Consider the following 13,340-nt stretch of genomic DNA (forward strand, 5'->3'; position numbering starts at 1 on the left):
CAGGCATCGTCTGTACTCTGAAGCCTTACTTGCCCATCTTCAACCCTTCCTTGACCCCTCTCCACCCCAAACAAAGCTAAACTCCACGTCTTGCTCTACATCTGTATCTTGACACTCGGATCTCTAGTATTATATCAATTCATGCACTTTTTTATTCGTTAGTTCATTCAACAGACTTTTAGGGAATTCCTGCCATGTGCCAGGTACCGTGGTAGGTGCCAGGGATAAAAAGAAGACACTTTCAGGGATCTTAGGGAGAGAGGCGAATGAGCAATTACTGTAAGTGAGCAATTACTGTATCATGATCACTCCTGTGTTAGGGTTATATTCAGAGGGCTGTGGGTGGGACCTATTCTTTTTAATAGCTATAGTTAAAGATTCTCTCTCTAGCCAGCTAGCTAAGGATATGGATAAAGACAGATAGATGGATGTAAATGTCAGTATATCTATATCTATCTATCTAGATTTAGCTATAGATATTTTAAGAGCCTCCCAGGTGTTGGACTTTTTATGAATGAGAAGATGCACAACCTGAGGGGGAGGCCTGTTATAAGGGCCTGAGACAAGCTCAGAAATCCCCGACCTAAAAAACGTGTAGATTTAACTAACCTGACTTCATGCCGTTTTCCCCACGCCACTTAGTGACCCATCCTTTCACTTTTTTTCTTTAATTAACATTTTTCTCTCAAATTGTAAAGTAATTCATGCTTGACTTGGGAAATACAGAAAAGTCCAAAAGGAAAAATAAACCACTCACTTCTGTACCATTTAAAAATAATATTGTCAATATTGTTTTCTCTTCATATTTTCCCTTATATAATTTCTTTACAGTAATAGCAATACTTAGATACAGCTTACTAGGTGCTAGATGGCTCTAAGGTCCCTACATATATTAACTTGTTTAACCTCCTCGACCCTTTGAAGCAGGTAGTATTACTTTCCCTGTTTACAGATGGGGAAACTGAGGTCCAGAGAAATTAAATCACTTGTCTGAGGTCACGGAGCTTGTAAAGAGCAGTCCTGGCCTTTGAACCGAGGTCATTGGCTTTACAGTCTACAGGCCTAAGCTTGCCCTCTGCACCGTCATCCCTCTGCAAAATGATAAAAGGGGTGCATGCGCCGTGCAGAGAACTTGGAAAACACAGACCCGTACAAAAGGGAAGAAATCACCCACCCGAGGAAAACAGCCATCAGTATTTAAGTGTAAATTGGTCCACTGTTTTCTCTGTGCATATATGCTCCACTCATCTATGATGATGAGGTCATGCAATACAGGCCTTTTGGTAACTGCCCTTTACCCCCTTTTGCAAATATTATGAATTTTTCTAATGTCAATAAGTTCTCTTCCACATATTAATGGCTCATCTGATCCCTGGATTTGGGTCATGAATTCACCCACCCTCATTGTTGGGCATCCGGCTGGTTTCGTATTATAAATAACACCAGGTGAATATTCTTACACACATGCCTTTGCACTCATGTCTGATGGTTGAAGTAGAGTTGCTGGGTCAGAGGAATGCATATTTGTAAGGCTCTGTACTAGTAGGTGCCTCCTGACAGTGGCTTAGCACCCTGTCCCTTCTGAGATTCAGGCACCATCAGATGGAACCAGGGCCAGCTACAAAATTTGCAGGGTCTAGTAAGAAATGCAGATGGAGGGCTCCTTGTTCATAAAGCAGGAAAAAAGCCTTTTTTCTTTCTTCTGCAGTCACTCTCAGCCTGTCGTGGTGCTTTTTATTTGCTGTTTCATGCCGTGCTCCCGTGGGACACATGCAGACCCTCACAGACACCTAGAGTCCCACCCTGTGTTGTGTCAAGCAGGCCCAGAGGCCCAGCCCCCAGCCTTCCTCACCTTTGTTCAGGTCCCCTCTAGGTGACAGTGTCACTGGACAGGGATGAAGGTGCAAGTGGCCAAGAACCATCCTGGGGACGCAGGGGGTGAGGAGAGGTGGGAACCCCGTTGGAACCCATGCTCCAAGCCCCCAGCACATGCTCTGTTGTCCCATTCACCTACACAATGCAAATACAAAAGATAGAATCATTAAGAATTTCAAATCAACAGTCGCAGAGCATTAAACTCTAGGTGTGGGGTCTTTCTGAGTGTGTGGCCCTGTGCAACTGCCGGCCCTAGATGAGCAATTGGAACTGTACCAAATATCCATTCTCAATACCTCAGTTCAAAAACAAATATCACACCCTTGTAAAGAAGCATGTCATCTGGACACACAGAAACACAGAATGGCCAAAAAGAGAGGGAGAGGGGTCCTAGGCAAGCGAGGCCTAGGTTAATCTTGGGTAATGCACAGGCCCTATGCAAACTCTCTCTCAGTCACCTGTGGAATCTTCACCATAATGTTATGGGTCCATGCTATTGTTATCCCCATTTTACAGATGAGGAAACTGAGATTTTGAATGATTGGATTGTGTATCAAATATCACGCAGCTTGTAAGTGTAGTAACCAATATGAGGAACCCAGGCCATTATATGCCCAAACAGGTAACCAGTTAACCAGTATGCTGGAAGGTTCACTAGAAGGGCCGCATGCTGCTTTTCTTTCAGACCACCAAGTTGGCTCTGACCTGATGTCCAGGAGGTGGCAGCTGGTGCTAAGGGGAGGCAGGCAGAGATGTCAGCGAACTGCCAGCTAGGCTTCCCATGACCAGCAGGGCCTGGCAGAGTCAGGACCATAACTGCTACTTGCAGCTGCACCCTTCCTTCTCCCTCCAGGGTGTTTCTTGGATCCTGAGTCTTCAGGGGAGAAAGGAGGGAGGAGGAGGTGGGGACTGTTCTCTAAACACTCTGTTCTCACCAAACGTTGTCCTTGGCTCAGCTTCCCTCTCAAAGGCTGAGTAATCTCAAAAAATCGCAGCCTGGCAAAAACCGAGCAGGCCTAGGGGTCAACCCGTATCACGTCCGCAAGTGGAATTCTTGGCCTGCTCACTCTTTGTAGGTTCGTAACTGTTTAGAGCAGGGGACAAGAAGCAAAAATGCCTCAGGAGTATCAGACAAGCCAATGGGCAGAGCCACAGTGTAAACTGGACCCAGTCCTTGGGTTCCTAATCTTAGGTGAAAGAAAAAACACCTCCCTCAGTTGGCATTTGCTGCTTCCTCCTTCCTTCTTCTCTCCAATATTATTCTCCCCAGCTCCCCCTGGATTTGAGCCCTTGGCCTGCTACTCCCCAACTGTGTGAACTGGATCAGCTACTTAGCTTCATCATGCCTCAGTTTCTCCATCTTCAAATGGTGTAGCACTTGTTCCTCTCCCATGGTGTTCACAGAGAGTTAAATGACTTAGTTATTTACATGACAACCACTTCTGACAGTGCCCGCTACATAAAGCGCCACAAATATGAGCTTTCACTGATACTGCTTGATACTGTTCCAATTAGAGAGCTGACTTTTGGCTTAAGCCTTCATTTCCTGTTAAAATAGAAATAATTTGGAAATGGACACTTTTCTATCAGTCATTTACAGCTCAGCGTTCATCAGCTTCTGGAAGATTAGTATCAGGGGGCTAGTGTCCCCTGACAGAGGCACAGAGAAGGAGGAAGGGGAAGCAGGTACCAGGTCTAGGTTGTACAGAGGTTCCCTGTATGTCACAGTTTGATGTGGCGCTGACTCTATCTTGGGGCCTGTCGGGTCAGAACTGCTTGTCCCTGACTGCTAAGGTCCCTAACTAAGCTAGTATCGACCACAGCCTGACTCCTCCAAGGCCTGCCAGGCTGACCACATGCTTCTCCTTTTGTCAGCCATTAAAATGAAGTGCTTGGGGTTTCAGGGTTGCAAACCTCAGTGGGGTCCAAGGCCAGCAGGTAACCCTGATGAGCCATGTCCTCCTCTGGAATCTTTCACTTTCTCATGTGTCAACCTAGACAATATGGATAAAAGCCTTACCAGAGTTGTGGCTGGAAGAGCATTAACGCAATTGCTTATAGAATCACACATTGGTTACACCTGCCCTCCCTAAGGGGATCGTAACTGAAAACGTCTATGGTATTCGTGTGCATCTATGGAGAACCTGGGCTGCATGTTCTCTGAATCTGGCATTTGGTGTCAGCCCAGGGCAGTCGAGCCTTCAGGCTCTAGAACTGTGTTGTGCCAAATGGTCACAACTAGCAATGTGGCCATTTCGATTTCAATTAGTTGAGATTACATAAAATTAAAAATTCAGTTTTTCAGTCACCTGAGCTATATGTTCTAGTAGCTGCCATATTAGACAGCAGAAGTTATAAAACATTTCCATCATCACAGAAAATTCTAGAGGAGACGCTGTCTTAGAGTAGCACCTACTAGCAGTGTGACTTTGAGCAAGTTACTTCTCTGTGCCTCAGTTTCCTCATTTGCAAAATGGGAGTTAATCTACTCAACAGCAAATAATTGAGTGCCTGCCATGTGCCAAGTACTCCTTTAGGTGCTAGGGATATGGCACCAAACCACGCAGATAAATAAAATCAAGGCCCCCATCCAACTGACCTTCTAAAGGAGGGGCAAAAACAGCACTTATCTCCTAGAGTTAAGTCTAAAGATAAAATGAAATAGAGCAGGAAAAGCATTCAACATGGTGCTTGGAACATTCTGAGTGCTTAATAGATGTTAGCTGCTATTATTACTAGTAATCTGCCCAACTCCCTTCTACCATGGGATGAGAGAAGCTGCCTGGGATGATAAACACATAATATGCATGTCTCCTCTTCCCACCTTGTACCTATGATAGACATTGCTAACTGATCACAGCATACTTTCCCCCTGAGCTCAGAAGTACCTATGGGAGTCTAGGAACAGAGCATAGGCAGCAAGCTCCCTCAGAATTCACAATCACCCCTCTCCATTACCTCTAAGTTCCCCTATGAGCTGCTTGGCTCCCCCAATCCTGGACGCTGGGATCCCTTGGTCCTGTGGAAGCTCAGACTCCAGGCTCAGCTCTGCCCCCATTTAGGGGAAAGAGCAAGTCAGTACCTTAGCTGAGCAGCTGGTCCTGCTCTGACTTGCGCCAGTAACTGGCTTCTTGCTTCGATGCCTCCTGGAGTGGGGTTTGGCCGTGTTCTCACTAGGGCTCCTCGGGTCTCAAATCCCATCCCTCTCTTTTATTCAAGAAAAATGGATTGTTTCAAGGCTGGGCAACAAGTCTTGGCCAAAGAGGGTGGAGTGAAACCTGACCCCGCATCCAAAGTGGGAGAGAGAATCATGTGAACGTGCAATTGCAATATGGTGAGATAAGTGGAGAGGGTGGAGGCTGGTCTTTGGTTATGAGGAACCAGGGGAGGAAGGAACACTGGGTCCTTGGGAGTCTGCTTCATGGAGGGGTTGCCCATCCTGGACTGTCTTCTCCACCATCAGCAGCCAGACCCTTTGCACTGACTGCCGTAGTCCCTTCTCTTCCCCACTGCAGAGACTGACCTGGATGGCCTGACCTGACTCAGCAAGGCTGTCCTCTCTCCGGATCTTGCTTCATTTTGGTTTTGCTGCTCACATTCATTCAATCATTCATTCAGTACAGTGTGCAGTAATGACACGTGGTGTAAAGGGTTTAATTCTTGCTTCTGCCACTTACTAGCTGTGTGATCTTGGGCAAATTACCAAGCCTCTCTGTGCCTTGCTTTCCTCCTCTGTGAAATGTGGTTTACAACAGAGTCTATCCATGAGGGTCAAGCGTCTCAGGGAGGATTTAGTGAGTTATTGCAGAGAGAGAGCTTAGCATGGTGCCCGAGGTGCTGTCACAAGTGCCTGATATTGGCTCACTGCTGCTGTCAGTTGCATACCCACTCACATCTTTGGATTCCCAGAGATTTTTCTCTTTTACTTTGTCAGCATGGTATCCCATGAACTACAATATTTTGTAAACGATAAACTTTCTTGGCACCTTTGTGATAAAACTTATCTGCTCATGACATATAACTATTGGGGGAGTGCTTGAGCTGTGTTTGAAAGGGTAAGTGGGAGATCAGCAGGCAGATGAGATAGGAAAGAAGATTCTAGGCACAGGGAACAGAGAATGCAAAGGCCTGGAGGGGCGGAGCCTCAGACTAAGTCCAGGAAGAGCCCGGGCTGGAACACGGGTGCTTGCGGGGAACAGTGGGGAATGGGGTTGACGAGGGAGACTGTGGACTCTGTGAGGGCAGAAACTCTTCAGCCCTGAGCTGGGTGTCTGGTCCAGGGTAGCTTTATTTTTAATTCCACAAGTGCACCATGAATTTTGGGACGGCGAAGCTCATTCGTTCTAATTCTGTCATACCCAATGTATACAGTATTTGTTGTTTGTGTCAAAAGTTTCAGCAGCTTTGAGGCTCCTTTTTCCTATAACCTGCAATCTATAAGCTGCCCACGCCCTGGCCAGATCCCACCCTCTGTAAATATCGGAACCTCTTACCCTGGAATGCCAGAAAGATTTCAGCCCACTCTGGCTGAGGGCAGCCTGTAGCCAAGGGCTGACCAATATCAAGGTATCAAGGTATCAAGGTCTGGTCCCGTTGTCTCAAGGTAGAGGAAACAATTTAATGGTTCTATTCATGCTCCAGAGCTCCTTCTGGGATTAAGCTGAGCTCACACATAGCGGGGCTTTCTCCTGCCCTGTCCTGTTTCCTCCGCTCCTTATAGATTTCTCCTGAGAGCTCTCTTCAATAAACCCAAGAATCCAGGTCTCAGGGGCTGCTTCTCGGACGCCTGACCTAAAACGCCACAGATGAACAAGTAAATGAAGGGGCAGGGCTGTGGGTGACAACACTTGTTTTTGTCCTTCTCATAAAACAGTAACCCCTTCCTCTATCAATCTTTTCCCCCTGAATCTGTGTTCCTCCAGAAGCAAACCCTGAGGCTAGGATTCAAGTTCAAGAAGTTAATTTGGAAAGTGCAGGAAACAGACTGCATAGGGAAGGAGTCTTAACAGCACAGATGATGCCAGCCACTTCTGAGGGTGGCTGGAGTTTTATATAAAGGGAACTCTGGGAAATAGTGGAAAATACAGTCCTTAGAATCTTCCCACCCAAGGGGTAGGGCAGATGGGGTACAAACACATCATTTCTGGCTGACAGCTGTTCACAGGGTTAATCAGCTCACACTCCCCACCTATTAGATGAATGGGCAAAATATCTTCCATGAACTAGGGGCAAAGCCCTCAGTCCCAGAGCTGCAGATACTGGCAGCTGAAGAAGTAAGGCCTGAGGAACATGGATGGAACACCAACATCCAGTATCCACTGCACCTTCCTTTAGGAAACTATTCTTCCTCAAATCCTTTCCAAAAGCTTCTGTCAAAGCTGCCAATCTGAGAAGCTCACACAGCCCCACCCACTAGTGTGGGCATATGACTCATGTCTAGCCAATCACAGTAGTCAATTCCTTGGCTATAGTGATTGGCTCAAGGGATGATGTGTCATCCAAGCAGGGCCAATCAGAATCATTTCCTGGGATTTTTATACAGTTGCTGGGAGAAAGAAGTTCTCTCTTTTTTACTAACTGGGCAGAATGTAAGCTCAAAGTTCTCTTCATGGAAGTAATTCATCTGCAATAGAAATGAATGTGGCCAATATGCAAACAAACAGAACTGAAAGATGAGAGAGATTAAGGGAGAGAGAGGATGATGATGATATTGAACCCCGGTTCCAATGTACCTCTGTTTTCTATGGGTGGTTACATGTGCCAGTAAATTCTCCATCTTTTATCACCCAAGCTATTGCTTAAGCTGGTGTGATTTCTTTTTCTCTCATTTGCAACAAGTGAGTCCTAACTAATGCAGAATCTATTCATATTTTAACTCATCTGTTTCAGAAGTGGCAGCATTTCAGGGGTGAAGACACATTTGTTGACGGAGAATCTGGAACTATGAGTCCGAGTACTCAAGGCCAGGCCTTTCCCATGCTGTTGGTTCCTGGAAGGCTGAGGTTAACTGGAAAGCTTCATATTTTTCTTTTCAAAGTTACATAATACATGTAATTCCAGGAAGTCGGAATGCAGGATAGGGATGTGGAATAGGGAATCAGAGGTTGCCGAGCCAGGGATATATATCAAGTTGTTCAATGCTGGGGTGACTGTGTGGTCCATCCTGTGGGACCTTCTGGAGAGCCCATGCAATACATATCAGAACTGTCCACCCAGGAGATGAAAGCGGACATTTGTTTATTGATTGGTTCCCACTGGTCAAGAGTGACCCATGAGAGTTAACCCATGGACACCTTTTGGGTTGTGCATGTATTAGTCCCTAGAGGCCTCTGTGGTACTGCATGCATCGTGTCTGAGAAGTCCAGGGGGCTAAAGGCGAGATGCGGATGGTCCTGGTTGGAGGTCCCCATGATTTTATTTTGCACAAGACTACCAAGGCCTGCAGCAACAAGAGTAAGAGGTGGGGAGAGAGGATCTGAAGGGCATGCACTTCACCAAGTGATCATTTCTCAACTGACAAATTGAAGACCACAGTTCACCCTTACTGGGACTTTCTTGAATCAGGATAACTGGAGAGTCACCTCTGCCACACTACTTGTTTGCCTTGTTATACTTCAATTTCTTGCAAAGTCCCTTTTCTGGTCTAGGTGTCACCTTCTGAGAGTCAAGAGATTCTGACCCTATCAATTATATCACCCATTGGCAAGCAGTGTAGCCACTCCCTCTTTGTTTACTCCCTAGATTCATTCTCTACCTTCTCTGTGTCCTGGAAGTCTGACCTTGATAAATGGCATTACCTGGGCTCCCTCCCCTATAACGGCCTGTTGGGTTCAGCCAATGGAAGGCACTAGCAAGAGATTGAAGGGTGAGAGGAGAGAGGCTGGGGGGCATTTCTTACCCTGCACACTCCCTGCTTTGAGCTGAGATTCTGTTAATGGCTGCTTTCTTCCATGGGCATAGCGCCTGCCAGGAGATCCTGTTAAAGAGAAATTATTCTGACACTTGCTAAAGATGCAAGAAAGACTTTATTCAAGACTGTTGCAATAGAGGAGAGAATCTGAGCTCATCTCTGAGTATAGCAGAAACAGCTGGGTCAGTAGACGGGAAATTACTAAAAGGAGATATTAAGAGTAGGGAGGATGTTGCTAAACTGGATTAGGATTCTTGCTAAAAACAGGCCAAGGATATCAAGGGTAGAGGGATTCTCTCTAGACTGACTTAGCATGATTCTTTGCTAAAACTGGGTTCAGCAGACCAAAGACAGGATGGGGCCACAGTTGAGGCCTTGAGGAAAAGAGGGCTCAGAGGAGCCTGACTAAAGCTTGGTTAAGGAGGAGTGTTTGCATCCCCCACAACTCCCAGTTCCAGCCCCGCAAGCTACAATAACGCTCTTTCCTGCCTCTGCCTCTTCAGGCCTAGGGTGGTGACAGCTCTATTCCTGCTAGCCCTTGGGTGCCTCATAGGCCTTGCTGGTTCTTCTAACTCAATTCTCTAAATAATACCTTATTTAAATGATCTTCTTAATTCCATTTGATGTGCCTTCTGTTTGCTCACAGCGCTCTGGCTCCTTACAGTGAGAAAATTTTCCTTTTCATCTACTTATCTGTCATTTTTCCAAAATGGCTTCTAGAGTCGTCTGCTTTCTCCTTATACTATCAATGTGGAGAACTTGAACTTCTAGTCTAAGGGGAAGATAAATCTGAACTCACAGAATTACATAGTAAAAAGCACCTGAGGATCTACCATTAGGAGACCTAGGTTTAGGGCTCGGCGTTTTTACTTTCTGTGTGTATGACAATGGTCAAATGCCCAGGCTTCAGTCACCCGCATCAATAAAATGGGAATAATAATACTGACCCTGCCAATCAACTGCAGGAAGCACTATACTATTGTGAGGTCACAGAAGGAATATTTATTGAATTAAAGAATAAATGAATGACTGAACAAAATGAGCTAATGCAAAAAAACACCTTTAACTTCTAGTGTCTAATTTTCATTTTTAAACACTTATTTTTTAAGATGCTCTCTTGACCAACTTCCACTGAATTGACTCATTAGATTAACAGATTTGTCCCATTTCTTCTGTTGAACTCTCACCTGTATACTTCTTCCTCTATCAGTTGTTTACGCTCAAACTGGATGGCAGTTGTGCTTTTTATTATCTTTAATTGATTTAATTAAGTAGTATAGAAATTGTAGGAACATGAGGATAAAAAGCAATATTGTCTCTATGAAAATGAAGATGAAACTTGAGAAGACTTGAAGTGATCGAGAAAACTGAAAAGGAATTAGCTGCAAACTGGGAAAGATTAAGATAGAAAGGACTTGTGACCCCCCCATCCCTGCCCCGACCCCGGTGGAGGGAATGATCCTGCACATATGTTACTTTGAAAGCTGTCAAGAACGCTGTCAAGAACAGGAAATGGGAAACTGTAGCAGGAAGGTTATAGATATGGTCTATGTGAGGAGAAAGACACAGACATATTTCAGCCACCCACGCTCACAGAGCAAATGTACACTCATACATATTAGGTGAAGTAAATTATATGTGGTATGGATGACTTTAAAGTGACTCCCTGTGATAACTGACTTCTTAGATTCACAATTAGCTGATTGACTAAAGTCCTGATTTTATAGGATCAGAAAGCTTTCTCATCTTTCTGAAGTTCTCTGTTTCCTCTTTTATCCTATTCTTCCAGTTTCTCCTTTTCTCTATTTTTTCTTCCTTTTTTTTTCTGTTTATTAAATGTCCAAATACGGAACTATTTTTAGAATTACTTAACTTACTATTTAATTTGTAATTTATTATATTTATTGAATTAAGTGGCATATTTTCTATTAATTAACTTAAACAATATTGCTTCACCCACTGCATGTTGCTGTTATGGGTCACTTAAGGCCACAGAGATGCTTACTTTAACAAATACTGCAGACAATTGTGGCTTTTAATTTGCATATTGTCCACATTAATTCTTTCCTCTCTGTGGGCCTATTATAGTTTCTCTTTTCCAGCATGAAATAAATGTCCCAAGAAAAATCTTATATAAACCTGAATGTATCTTCTAAATATTCTGTTTAAATTACTGTTTAAAGGACTTCTATGGTAGATTTTGTTGTTGTTGTTGTTGGTTTGTAGTAAAAGCAAGAACCAAGATTTTCATATCGTGTTTGCTTAAAGTCAGGCAGATCTACCAACATGCTCCTGTCTGTGAGGAATTTATAGCCTGTTAAGGGGAAATAAAACAGAGAGTTTTTACAAACCAGTTGAAAAGTTTAGCTGACAATGCAAGATCCTCTGTGTTACTGAAACTTCTCTGACTCGCCAAAAGTAGAAACTAGTTCAGAATAGTAATAGTCACTGAATCAAGAATGAACTCTCACGATTTCTTTGCTGTGACAGGGAACTCACTACCTCACAGAAGAGCTCATTCTATCTCCATTGGAAAGAACTTCTGTATATTGACTCTAGCTCTGTCTTCCTATAACTGATTTTGATCGGCTCTCAGGAGGTTCACATAAGAGACCGTCATGGGCTGTGAGAGAGAGAGCCCCTTCCAAATGGAGAGGCAGTTCTCTTGTCATTTCTGAATCTTCTCTCCTACAGGATAAACTACGTCTGTGGTTTCTCATTCCTTCCCAGTCCTGAGCGCTGCCCTGGATTGGCGTGGGTCCTCCTTTAAACACTAGGCCCACGTCAGAACACAGTTCTCAAGGTGTGGTCTGACCAGTTCACGGGAGAGCTTTCTCTTTCTCTCTTTCTCTCTTTCTTTCTCTTTCTCTCTTTCTTTCTCTTTCTCTTTCCCTTTCTCTTTCTCTTTCCCTTTCTCTTTCTCTTTCTCTTCTCTTTCTTTTTCTTTCTCTTTTTCTTTCCCTTTGTTCCTCTTTCTCTTTGTTTCTCTTTCTCTTTCCCTTTGTTTCTCTTTCTCTTTCTCTCTTTCTCTTTCTCTCTTTCTCTTTCTCTCTCTCTTTCTTTCTCTTTTTCTCTCTCTCTTTCTCTTTCTCTCTCTTTCTTTCTCTTTTTTCTCTTTCCCTTTCTCTTTCCCTTTGTTTCTCTTTCTCTTTGTTTCTCTTTCTCTTTCCCTTTGTTTCTCTTTCTCTCTCTCTTTCTTTCTCTTTTTCTTTCTCTCTTTCTCTTTCTCTCTCTCTTTCTCTTTTTCTTTGTCCCTGTCCCTGTCTCTGCCCATTTCTCTTTCCCTTTCCCTTTCCTTTTCCCTTTCTCTTTTTTTCTTTTTCTTCCCTTAGTTCTGGGCTTTAGTGCTGCTCGGGAGCCATTAGATCTGCTCCTCCCTCTTGCCGCCTCTGCTCTGAATTACCGTTGGGTAGTGGTGGAATTGGGGAGGGCCTCCTCCTGCAGGCTGCATTTTCTAGGCTCCCTAATCAGAGGCTTCCCACTGGGTCTGGCCAATGAGAGACACTGGTGAGAGATTGGAGGGTGAGACTGAAAAACAGGCCAGGGTATTTCTGCCCTTCTCTGAGCAAATCTCCAGCAGCCACACCTCCTCTGTGCTCCAGCTTCCCCGGAGTGACCTCAACCCCAGGACTGTAATATCCTCTCCTCCTCCGCCCCTCCAGCCCAGGGCTAGTCATCAGTCTCTGTGCTTTGGCTAATTTCTGGGTACTTTGCCAACCTGCTCAGCTTCTCAGCTTGCCCATCTCTGGTACATCCAATACCCTGTATTCAATTCTTCCTGCTTATATATTTGACTAAATACATATACTTACATAGTTTCTGTTTTCCAGTGGACTCTAGCCCAGTGTGCTATTTCTAGTAATGCATACAGATGTGGGGAGCTAGCCATTGAAATACTAGTTGCTGTAAAATCCTTTTACATGCATTTTCCATATATGCTCCCATCATCATACCCATTCCATGCAAGGGGAAACCGGGACTCAGAAAGGGTATGACAGAGCCAGGTTTTGGGTAAACTGTCCAAATCCTTACATATTAGACCACACTGCCCTGCTCATAGTCCTGGACCCATGCTGCCCTTATTCACTGGTAGCTAAACCTCCAAGTTAACTTAGGCCCTCCAATGTTTTCTAGCTGGATTTCTGGAACCCAAGTGGAGTTCTCTCTCAGTGATTCAGGATTCTTGAGACAGACAAACCATTCAGGAGCTCTGTTTTACACTCCCTCAGTCAGTGGCTCATCATCTTCATTTTTCAAACACTCCTGGGATCCTCTTTTCAGAGAGTCGACAATTGGAGAGCTCAGCGCTGGTTCTATAAATATCATTTTCTATAAATATCCATTCTGTGTAAGGCACCTGCTTCAAAATGACAACCACCTTGCTGAGAACAGCAAGTTTCAGAGTTATGTTTTATTCCCATCTCTAATTACAGCTGAGGCAGGATTTCTTTCTCTCTCTCTTTTCTTTCTTTCTTTCTTTCTTTCTTTCTTTCTTTCTTTCTTTCTTTCTTTCTTTCTTTCTTTCTTTCTTTCTTTCTTTCTTTCTTTCTTTCTT

Source organism: Pteropus vampyrus, unplaced genomic scaffold (assembly GCF_000151845.1).
Source record: "Pteropus vampyrus isolate Shadow unplaced genomic scaffold, Pvam_2.0 Scaffold166, whole genome shotgun sequence".
Lineage (NCBI taxonomy): Eukaryota > Metazoa > Chordata > Mammalia > Chiroptera > Pteropodidae > Pteropus > Pteropus vampyrus.